Source organism: Bremia lactucae, linkage group LG1, assembly GCF_004359215.1.
Source record: "Bremia lactucae strain SF5 linkage group LG1, whole genome shotgun sequence".
Taxonomy (NCBI): Eukaryota; Oomycota; class Peronosporomycetes; order Peronosporales; family Peronosporaceae; genus Bremia; species Bremia lactucae.
In genome coordinates, this window is record NC_090610.1 from 4,668,991 (window position 1) to 4,681,310 (window position 12,320).

The following is a 12,320-nucleotide window of genomic DNA, read 5'->3' on the forward strand; positions in this document are numbered from 1 at the left end:
CGCGTCGTCTGTTACCAATCGCGTCAGCTGCAACCAGCTAAACGCAATTATCCAGTGCATGACAAGAAATTCCTTACCATGAAATACGCACTGGCTAAGTAGGGTATATGTCTTGGGAGATAGACCGTTCATCGTATATACGGACCATGCCTCATTACGCACGGCCGCAAACAGCCCACACTTCTCGCAAAGAATGGCGAGGTGGCTATCCTTCTTCGCGGAGTATAACTTCTCCGTCGAATATAAAACAGGACGACGTAATGTCGTCGCTGATGCGTTATCACGCCAACCCGATTTCGAGTCAGCAGTGCACTCTAACAGTGAAAATAATTCCACTGTTGCATCACTCACTACGAGTGTTTCGTTATCAACCTTGGTTGATGACATAAAGAAAGCCTACACAAAAGATAAAGACCTTCTATGTTTAATGGATCATCTCATGAATCCATCCAATAGATCTTAAAGAGATTTACCGGCTTTATATCGATCATCATCCGATCGATACACAACGCGCAACGGCTTATTGTATAACACAGCCGTTGCCGGCGACACTCCACGTGTCGTCGTCCCAACTCACAACGATTTGCGCTTGCGCATCATTTATGAGTGTCACGATGCACCAGCAAGTAGGGATCGTGGACGTGCGAAGACTACCTCACAGTAAGTCGCGACTTTTACTGGCCCCGCCAGTATCAGTTCGTGCGCAAGTACATTCGTGCTTGCGAGGTATGTCAATGGGAAAGCCTAGCTCTTCATTACGTGCACCTCTCCAACCTCTCCCACTTCCGGCAGAGTGTTAGCAGTCCGTATCTATGGAATTCGTCTTCGGATTCCCCGAAGACGATCACTAAACAATGGAATTCTTGTTGTTGTAGACAGATTCAGCAAAATGGTACATCTTGCTGCAGTACCAGAGTCGATCACGGTTCCGGGCTGTGCCCGTGTCTTTATCGACACGATATTCAGACTCCACGATATACCCCGTGATTTAGTCTCGGATAGAGATCCACGGTTCACGGCAGAGTTCTGACAATCCGTGTTCCGATCTCTCGGAACACGGCTGACTATGTCAACATCCGATCAACCAGAAACGGATGGTCAAACAGAACGCGTAAATTGCGTCCTCGAAGAGATGCTTTGAGGTTACGTCCAATCGTATCCGAATTGAAGCGAGTTTTTACCGATTGTTGAAGTCGCCACCAATAATTTGGTGAATGCGTCTAAAACGCATACACCGCTCTTCGTGAAGGGCTTACGCCAACCTCGCATACCCACCCAATTAGAGAGATCCTTTAGTTTGAGGGGGGGACTCGCACGAGCAAAACCACTTCTGGCTCGTGCTCACTACGCGTCCAAGTTAATAACGACGCGAGTGATGTCGATGTCAAAGAAATTGACATCGAAGATGAGAAAGATCTCATGGCAGTGCGCACAAAACGTACTGAAAAGACAAAACAAAAATGAGTCAGCAGAAGAATTTCTGCTAACTCGAGAATCAATAATCCGTTTCGTTCAGGATTTCATTGCTAACGCAGTGGACCGTCAGAAACGGAATGCAGACAAACGTGGAAGAGCAAATGTTCATTCATTTAAAATTAATAATCTAGTGCAACTCTCTACGTTTAACATACCTTAGCGTGTAATCACTAATGTGGGTAGCAGTAAACTACTACCCAAGTTCATTGGTCCTTTCCGTGTACTGCATCGCAGAGGCAATGCCGGTTCCGAGTATCCTCGAAACTGCGATGAGCTGACGACAGCTCATCGCGAACAGCAAGATACTTCCGTTCGTACTCCAACATGGAGTACGCCGCACTATTCGAACGGTCTTCCAACCGCTCGATATGGTGAGTCTGCACCGTCTGCTCCAACGAGCGACGCTTACCGCGCTCGTGTTCAAGACCCTCCTCTAAATCATGAAGGAACCGATCGATTTTGTCGATCTTCGACTCTAGATCCGACACACGGTTCGGATCTAATTTTTCTCCTCCACCACAACCATTGGTGGATTCCCACGGTGGTCAACCTTTCCTTGTGGAACGTATCCGAAACCACCGGGATATGAAGGGGCAGCGAACGAGTTATCTTGTTCGCTGGCGCAGTTATCCACCTTCACCTGACAGCTGGGAGCCTCTTTCCAGCTGGTTGCTGACGTTGAGGGCCTCGTCCGTCAGTATGACGAGACCCATCCGATGGTTCAGACGGTCCATCATAAAACGCGCACCCCTGGCGCCTGTAAATCGATTGCAAAACGTCAATCGCATCCCGCATCTCGCTAGAGATGCGAGCCCTTCCCCAGGGCGAAGAAAGGGAATTGACATCCCCTTTTACTCTCTTCGTGTTGTCAACACAACACGGACAGGGATACCCTACCGGAGGCATGAAAGTCCAGCATCACGTGACAACCGATGCAATTTATACTTTGCACCGGTTGGAGTTCGTTTCTCAAATTTAACGCGATTCGCGTCAAGTTTTTGAAGCCAGGCTTCGCGTCCAATGTCTTTGACATTGCGAATGAACGCGCTCCAGGGTTGCATAAGCGAGACTTTATCTCGCTTATTATTGCCACTAAACCATCGATGCTTAAGAAAAACATCGAGATAGAAATTTTCCTCAGCGCGAAAGTTCTTCGCGCTGGGATCAACGCCATGTAGCTTTGTCGCAATAAATAAGGGATATTTATTGTGAGGAGTAGTCTCTCCAGACAAGCTATTGATAAGCCGTTCGGGCAAAAGCCACGGCTTCTTTTCAGGTTGAGACGAGACACTTTACTGTCTTCACTCCCCTGAGTGGTACCCACTGAAGAAGGGGTACCACAAGAACTTTTATTACGATGGCTTATGCCATCGTCATCTCCTTGCACAGAAACAGGTGCAGTTGACCGTATGGGAGACGGAACGGGCAATGAGGAATCATCCTCAGTGTCGGAACCAAACAGACTATTACCTCGTCTACCAGAATGAGCCCCCACTTTCGAAGGCTCATAGTCAGCCTCCTGACGTCTATCAGGCGACTGTTCTATTCTCCCCGAGTCGGCCATTTCGTCCGACTCGCATTCGTAGTCGACCTCCAAAAGAGGGGTCAAATTCACGTGGTAAACCACCACGTGCACCCGCAACATCTAGTGTTGCGCGAGAAGAAGATACTACGGCAGACGGGACGTCTCCCGCAAGAGACATTAGTGCGTCACCCGCGGCTGCATGTACAGCAGCCGAGGCGCCGCACTACCAGAACTTCGCATGAATTTATTCTTAATACGATAGAATTTGAAATGAAATTTCTGACTAATCAACGTCATTTTTAACTAAGTGGTCACATAGTGACCACTCTATCCAATGACAGTCAGAGTGATCGTCGTTTAAGGGAGGGGTGATGTAACGGGTGTATCGTTACATGAAATTAACACTTAAGGTATTTAATTAATATATTAGCTAAAAGGTAGATAATATTTGGAGAGTATAACTTTATATAAATATACTCGGAAAAAAAATCTTATCCATAAATAGGTATAAGCCGTTATATCTATTTATCTCGCATACTAATCAACTGTAATCGTAAGCAAAGAGAGAGAGACAGATAAGATTTCAATTGCATGTTTTATTTATAATTAAGTTAGCATTAACAGATAGAAAGAAGAGAAACTTAATTATATTAATACAGTTTTCATTTAACCCTCTTAAAGGTAAGTGTCGTAAAGAGAAGTCTTCCTCTGCACGTACTAGTGTACGTGAAGTGACGTAAGGCACCACTCGAAACTGAAGCAGTGCGAAGTGGACTTGTACTGGAGCAGTGCGAAGTGGACTTGTACTGAAGCAGTACAAGTCGTAGTGCCCCATTACACTTGCGACGCCTAATCGTGTCTTGTAGCGATTGGCGGGGTTGCGTTGAACCAATCATAATTACTAATGTCCTATTGCGTTCAATATTTCCAAATTTGGCAATTTAGAAGCTATTAATTAAATAAAAGAGAATATATTTTTTGCTTATTTATTCTCACAGGGAATGAAATATATTATTCATCGTATCAGAGATAATATTTAGTTAACGGGACACCCCGTTACAATCATGGTATGAGTTATGCCACTTCATCGTTAATTAACAATTCTTTCATTAAATCATTTCGCCGCACCCCTAAATTGTGTTAGGATACCGGTATAGCCAAACCAACCTCTGTTCTGATGGAAGTAGTGTATTAGGTGTGACTGCCCATAAGTACATCAGAAACTGTGTTGACGTTTGGCAAATCTTAGTGCCCTTGCTTATATACCCACCATGTGCGCAAGCAAGCCACACCATTCTAGTGTTTCAGTACTTGTCGGCTTACACCGTAAGCGACAGTGCAGCGAGCAACTGGTAGCAGCCATGTCGATGCTTTTCCCAGAAAAATTATGTTGGGTAACGGCGGATAATATGGATTTAAACCCGGTAGGACCTTGCAATGCGCTGCTACTAGTGTAGCCAAGCAAAGCAATCCACGCAAGATGGTCCATTCGGAAGATCGGAGCTTGTTTACTGCTATGGTAACCGCATTCTATCGAAAAAAAGACCGGCATGCATTGATATGGATTCGATGTCATTAGATGGCCAGGAATTAGCTCTTTTGGGCTTTGGTGAGTAGCCATTTTGCAATTCTGCAAAAATTTACGCACGTATTGAAAACCCTTTATGCAGGTATCTCTTCATGAGGCCCAGTTGCCATGAAGTTGCTGTTCAGTAAACTACTTTCATCAATCTTGAGATAATAACACGATCCACCTAATCCCACGTCTAGTTGATGGAAGCGTCATTTGACGCGAGTTGATCCTGAGCTTGGTGCTCAAAAACGTCAACGGCGTACGGGCAATCTTGCCGAAGAAGTACCTCAAACTCCCAAGAGTTTTCAGAAGAGGGGTACCCTATCCACTTCACCAGATACTAGTATTGTCCCTTACGACAACGTCGTTTAAAAGTTTCTCCACATGAAACTGAAGGTTTTCCCGCGCATCAAGCAGGGCGAAAGGGAGCCGAAATCTCGGCGGAAGCATTTGATGCTCTAAAGCACGAGGTGCAATTTCTTCGTGAGGTCCTTGTTCGGGTTGAGAGCTCCTTTGAGGCGGTTCAGATCCGTCTTACGCTGCTGGATCCTCAGCAGCCTCGTTTAAAGATCCAGCTGAACATTCTGGTGAGGATGCAGCAATCTGCGGCACGACCGCCTGTCTCAGCGCAAGCGCCTTTAAGTCCACGTGGGAAGAGTCCCCATATGGCTTAAGTAAGCTGATGTAGAACCCTCGGTGTGTACGCAGCTTGCTAGGAAGCTCTAGCGTGCAAGCTAGACCCTTCTTGACCACGACCATAAATGGTCCAATAAAGCGCGGGTGTATTTGGGTCTGAAGACTGCGGAAACCAAGTAAGTAGGTAGGTTTTTAGCGTTTAATAAAACTCGGCCGTTCGAACGCAAGTAAACGAGTTTTCGCGACGCGATTTAGTGTCTTAAGACATGTAAGAGATACGATGGCCAAGACAACCCGAAAGAACAAGCAGATGACAAAGGCAGAAGCTGCATTAGTTCTTATATGGTCGGAGAGGGCATTGGAAAGCCCTTGCGGCATAACCAACCCTCCCATAGCAAGCTGCTCGGCTGTAAGCGGGATATCGCTAGCTCGTATAAGCAGTTGGTAGTAACCATCGACTAAGTCAAGTGCACTGTACATTGTACATCTTACCATATTGTTCTGAAGAACATCCTTTCTAGGAATGGGGTTTGTGCTGGTATAGTGGCAGCATTAAGCTTAATACAAGCATGTTCAATGCGCCATTTATAATTTGGCTTTTTGATCTGAAATGTCGGTGTCGAATGGGGAGATTTGTTTTCTCGTACCATTACAGCCTCGCGCTTAGCACGAAAGAAATCGTCAATGACGTCACACTTTTCCCTTGGTAAAGGCCACTGTCGTGTGACACAGTATTTGGTTCCCGGAACCAAGTCAATATCATGACAGACACCTCAATCCGGAGGTAAACCAGATGGTTTATTGGTACACATCACATCTTCGAATTCCTTAATCAAGTGATAAAATAGATCCGTAGGACCTTTAAGGTTCGATGACCCACTCCGCGCACTTAGTGCAGCTGTTGTGTCATCCAGAACAGCTTCGTCCAGAAGTGAGGATGAGTTTAACTTAATTATAGGTCGAATGACTACCATCTCAGATAAGTCGCTAGCCTTTAAGGCTTGGCCGCTCTCGTTGATAGACATTTCGTCTAGCTCATAAAAGCATGTAACGAAGGGATTGCCGCAAGGCTAGCTTCTCCTTTAATGTTACCGGTCACACCATGTACAAGCGTGTAATTGCTGACACGTATCACTTTGTGAGGTTAGGAAAGCTTCGCGTCTCCCCGTCTTGGAGTAGAGACAAATCGCCTCTTAGAGGCCGGGACGTTCACGTCCCCGAATTTTTCAGCCTGTATTGGTTCTAAACAAGACATGGTGTCTAATTCCACATCGGACAAGGAGTTAGGTAACTCAACTTCCTTTACCAACGTTTACGTGTCGCTTCACGTGCATTAGAAGGGTTTGACCCAAAATGCAGTGGCGAACCGCCAATAGTGTCACTATTGACACTCAGTATGGTGCCACCTCGGTCGACCATACTCGGTGGACTTAGACGTGCCACTCCACGTATCTCAGAGATATTGCACCCTTGAACCTCGGCCAACCACACTCGGTGGACTTAGACAAGCCACTCACCGTATCTCACGGACATCACACCTTTGATGACTCAGCCTTAGGCCAACAATGCTTACAGCATCCAGTAAATCGTTATTACAACGAGTGTCACTCGACGGAGTACGTGCCGTTCCACTTCCTGGTTTTGAGTTGGGCTCAGAATTTATGTTTTCAACAGTGGAGTTTATTAACTCAAATATTCCAATGCCTGAAACACTGACAGACTCAGTCAATGATCCGCGCCAATAGCGCTTTTGTTGCCTAGCACAGATGGGTTCATGACTCTCCAAAACTTTGCTAGGAGCATTGCGCGTGGCGCCTAAGGGCTAAGACATCCAATTGATCCATGGCTCATGACGTTTAAGCCAGGCCATACCAAGGATGAGATTATATCTTAAATCTAAATGAAAGACGAGACGAGACAGCGTTCCATACTGTCAAAGACCAGAAACTTTATACCTAAATTCAATATAACTTTAGGAACAGTGACACGAGTCCCAGTCCCAGTCGCTAATTGAACAGTGATTGTATCACTTTACGCCCCTGTAGCGCCTTAACGTATAGTTGACTTCTTCAAAGTAAAGACGTCGAGCATAATTGCAAGACGCTCCTGAGTCAATTAAAATTGACAACGGCTTATCAAAGCCCTTCACAGTCGCTTGAGCGCTAATAAGCCAAACTTGTGCTCCGCCCCGTGGCATTGCGGACCGAGCTAATTGGGGCTAGGTCCTGTTTATTCTCACCTCCTAGAGGTTTAAGAGAGCCTAGGCCTTCCTCAGTAGGGCGCCTCGCACGTACTGGGTATCGGATTCTTCCCGCACCGTACAAGATTTCTGGTATAGGTCGGAATTGGTGCTCTTTCGAGCTTTACGCGTATTTCGTAGGGGACAGGCCGGGCGTAAATGTTTCGTGCTTCCGCACATATAACATCTACGGATGTTCTTATGCTGTTCCACAGCTTGAAAAGCCTCTTCTTCTTCATCAACGAGGCTTAAATTCATGGGTTCCAGTCTATTAGACGGTACCTATGTGCTCGAAGAGCAATGCGAGCAGACCTAAAGACGAACTCATCGCGTAGAGCAATGGCAACTGCCTCTTCGAAAGTAACAAGATGAGATCGGAATAATTTCGTCCGGGCAACGCCCTCATTGAGACCCCCCCATATAGATTGTTACATCAATTGCTTCTTGCACCGGGTCTTGACGCATAAATGCAATGAGAGTTCTCAACTCCTGGACAAAGTCCTCTAGGGTTCGTTTACCCTGTCAAGTCGCTAGGAGCCGTGCTCGCATGCGAAAAGCCTGATCAGGCGGTACAAACATTCTAGCCATTTGCTGTTCAGCAAATCCCATGAAGGGAAAGCGTCGTATATGGACGTACTTCACGATAGTGCCCACTCCATTCTCTACCTCTGAATTTGGAAATGGCCATAGCCACCTTTTGCCGTTCTGTTAAGAACAAGGCGGAATCAATGGACATTTCCATCTGCTCAATTCAAAAAAGGAGATTTTCTCCCTCTTTTCCCTTAAATGTCTTCACATTTACAGCTAGAGAGCGAGCCCTCGCCTCTGAGTAGGTACAGAGATGTACCGGGTTGGCATAGATGCCGCTAAGTGTGCTGTACCTGACCCATCAGGGAGGCTTCGTATCGCATGAAGGCCCAGAGGTCTTGAATGCAAGACCTCTGGTCCCTGGGAGATAACAAATTCCACGTGTTCAAGCTCAAAAGAGTTTTGAACTAGTCATAAACGGCGCGTTGTGCTTTTGACAGTTCTGAATCTCTTCCATTTTTTCGAGAGGGTTTAGTCTTGTAAAGACTCAGGCGTAGATTGACAACGAGGGCTACCAGCTGTAGCGGAGCTACCTCGCTCCTAAAGTCAGATGAAGACTTTCAGACTCAGAGAGTCACTTAGTTCTATTGAACTAATGGGTTTAATAACTCAGGGAGTCGTACAAGCTATTAAAGCTTAAGGAATTCTAGTTCAAGGGATTCAGGGGTTCGTAGAACCAAGTGGCAACTAGTGCCCAAGAGGATATACCTTAGAAATGATTCTATCTCTTACAGATCAATGCGCAAATCTTAAAAAGCTGCTTAACGCTTTAAGATCTCAAATTTTACCCTAGCTAATTTTAAAATAGATTTCGGCTGCCAGATTTAAATCTGGCGGTGACCACATTTGTTACCCATAATAAATGGGATTTAAGTAATTAACTATTTTAAAATAGAATAAAAGGGTATTTTATCCATAATGTGTGCCCCATTACACTGTGTCTATTAGTATTCCTCTGACTTAAAGAGCGAGGTTGCTCCGTTACACTGGAAGTCTTAATTACTATGTTTTGCATTGATTAACCTACACGTGAAGCGCCGGGAATTAGAGTTACACCGAGCTTTCGGTTTTACTAGCAAGAGGGCACCAAGTCTACGTGCTAAGTTCTAATTAGTGACCTTCCTTTCCCCGCGTATGTAATGTGATATAACGGGTTTGTTTACCGCGAATGTTAGCGTTCACGGGGCAAAGGCAGTCTAGATACTTGCTCTACTCCATCATAGTACGTATGCGAACGACTCGCCAGGAGTCTCTCAACAAGAAAAAGATTATGACCATGTCAGTTAATAAGGGGTAAGGTGGAAGCAAATTTATAGGTAGCAAGAAACGCAACTTCGACATAGAGAAACCTTACTTCGCTCTGCTAATCATGACTGATGAACGTTTGCAAGTCTTAGTTAACCCTACATTCGCCTTCAAAGAGACCAAGAAAGGGTTTTTATAATTGCGATCAACATTGAAACCTTTTTTGGGATAAGCCTGATTAAGTTAAATTCTAATAAGTGAAGCGACCCCAGTTCATTTACTGACTGCGGAGCTGATGAAGTTAAGGTGTAACGGGCTAAAGTTGTCCTAATGTTACACAGTTGCCGTTAAGTACACTTGATGTACTTAAGGGGATGGTCAATTACTAAATTAAAGTAATTAGACCCAGCACTCGGGTGTGGTTCACATTTGTGACCAACCCTTGTGTATGTGATGCACATGAATGCATTCACATTAGGAGGGATGACGCCTAGCGTCATCCGTTACGCGAGGTATCTTAAAAGATACGCTCGCAATACGTATTAAGTGTTATCTATAGAGATGAATTTTAATAGGTTAAAATAGGTATTTATATTTTTACGATAAATTTAAATCAGTCTGAAAACTACTTTTTATTTGATAAGTGCGCACGAGGAGCCGGATTCCCGCTCCGGTGACGACACTTGCTCAAAGTACTTAGTGCGTTGGGTGAGATCGCTAACGCGCCCACCACAATTTCCTCACTGCATGCAAGAGAAGCTAATTAAACCGCTTTCTCGCTGTGCTAGGGTGTGTGTCTAAGTAGAGCGTGGCCGCATTACGACGTGCCCGCATACACATAATAGCACTTGAAATTCTTCCCACGACCCGCATCTCTGCGTGTGTACGTGAGGATGAGCCTCAATATTGATTGGGCTCATTTCCCCCTACCTCTCCGAACATCATCGGGAGGTGGCAGGGCTTATGGCGCAGGGACTTGGTGAACAAGCCCCGGCCAGGCTCCTGGGTAGTCCTTCTGAGCAACTTACTGCTCAGTTGGAGCAGTTTGAGGCATTCGTGCTCAGAAAGCGAAGGGCCGCGTCCGAGGCACAGGGCCATGCTGCGGCGGAGTCCGTCACTCAGACTCAGGATGAGCTGAGGCATGAGCAGGCTCGGAGCGAGACTCTCAACAGGACTGTTGAGATGCTCTCTGCCCGGCCGCATCAGCCGAGGCCCATTTGGATGGACCCGCCCAAGTTCGATGGAACTACAGTGCACACGATTGTCCACTGGCTTTTAGCCGTGGAGCAATGCGGTGTCGCGTAGCTCATCGAGGATGACAGCCGGATGGTGTCGTACGCCATGTCGCATCTGCATGGTAAGGCCTCAGAGTGGGCTTACTCGGCGCTTACGGCGGACAGATAGGCGTTCCTTCCATGGGCGATCTTTCAGGAAAAGATCCGCGCCATGTACCAGCCACCGAACAACGAAGTGTTGCTTCAGGCGCGCTTCTTTGGATCGCGACAGGCGAAGCGATCTCTGCAAGAGTATGTGCAAGAGATGCGCTCGCTGTTGGCGTCCATAACCGTAGGTCCGATTCCGGAGCATTAAGGTGCCCATGTTTATGAACGGACTACGGCATGGCCCATCGTGACAGGCCCTTTTCAGAAAGGTGCCGTCGACGATGGAAGAGGTAATCCAAATTGCCTTTGTTTAGTAGCAATCCTACAACAGTGCCTCGGCGATGACTTGGTATAAGCCGTCGGCCGAGAGGTCAGATGTCAAATGCCACATGCCACTCCTATTGAGTTGGGCAATGCAGACGTGGTCTGTTATAAATGCGGCAAGCTTGGCCATATGATGGCTGGCTGCTATGCCAGGGTCCCTGCTGGGGCGCGGACGCCCAGCAAGAGGACTTCCAACCCAAAGGGCGATGACAAGACCAGCATGCGAGACGCATTAGTTCTGCATCGACCACTGAAGGGTCTGAAATGCAGGAGCGCAGTAGGGGCGGGATGCCTTACTGACGCGGACTCTGAAGCTACCCCTAAGTTCAGGGTTGTGGAACAAATGGGTAGCATAGTCCCTGAGGTCTCGAAATTTCGGACCTCAATCCTGCTGGTCTATAGCGCTCAAGTAGGAGGCTATGACCAGGTGATGACCCTCCTAGTGGATTCGGGTGCATCACAATTTTTACGGTAAAACTCGCGGCTCTAAGAAAGAGACCGGCGATGTTTGAGTCGCTTTGCCAGGATGGCAAGCGAGAAGAGACGACCATTCGTTTAGCAAATCACGCGCTCGTAAAGTCTGAGGGAGTTTAAGTGGAACTCACCTTTAGCTTTAGTGACTTCTCCTGCAGAGAAAAGTTCACAGTGCTAGGAATGGAGAGTCCGTATGACCTCATCCTAGGCAGGCCATGGTTGGCGAAGTACCAACCATAGATAGACTGGCGTACACGCACAGTTGCGAACTCTACGCAGGACACCGGAAAGGATGTGCTCCTGCGAGAGGCGTATGCAACTGATGTCGTGTCGAACACAGTTGAGGGTGCGTTGACGGGATGTCAAACGTCACCAATTCTTACCCAGCTCGTGGAGACTGAGGTAGTGAATAGGACGATGACAAGTAGTCATGCGTCCGAATGTCCTGCACAGAGCCGAGAGCCTGTGGCAGTAGACGGCGAGCTGACAAGAAGTCATGCGTCGCATAAACCGGCACAGTGCCAAGAGCCTGGTGCGGTTGGAAGGGGTGCGTTAGCCAGGAGTGCAACGGCACCCGCTTCCCAGAAAAGGGTCGTGGTAACTCGAAAAACGAGTACCCGACAGATTAGGACGATCAAAGGCACGTCTAAACGAGTGACCTTTGGATCAGTCTCTAATGAAGAGGACGGGCCTTCGAACGAGGTGTTCGAGGCCGTCAAAGACGAAATTGCGGAGGCATCCTCAGTTGAGGTGCTCCGGCAAGTCTTTAAATCTGCCGAGGAGATAGTAAATCTCCCGGAGATGTCGTGGGATCTGTTCCTTGCCGAATTAAAGGAAGGAAAGATCCACGAAATAGTC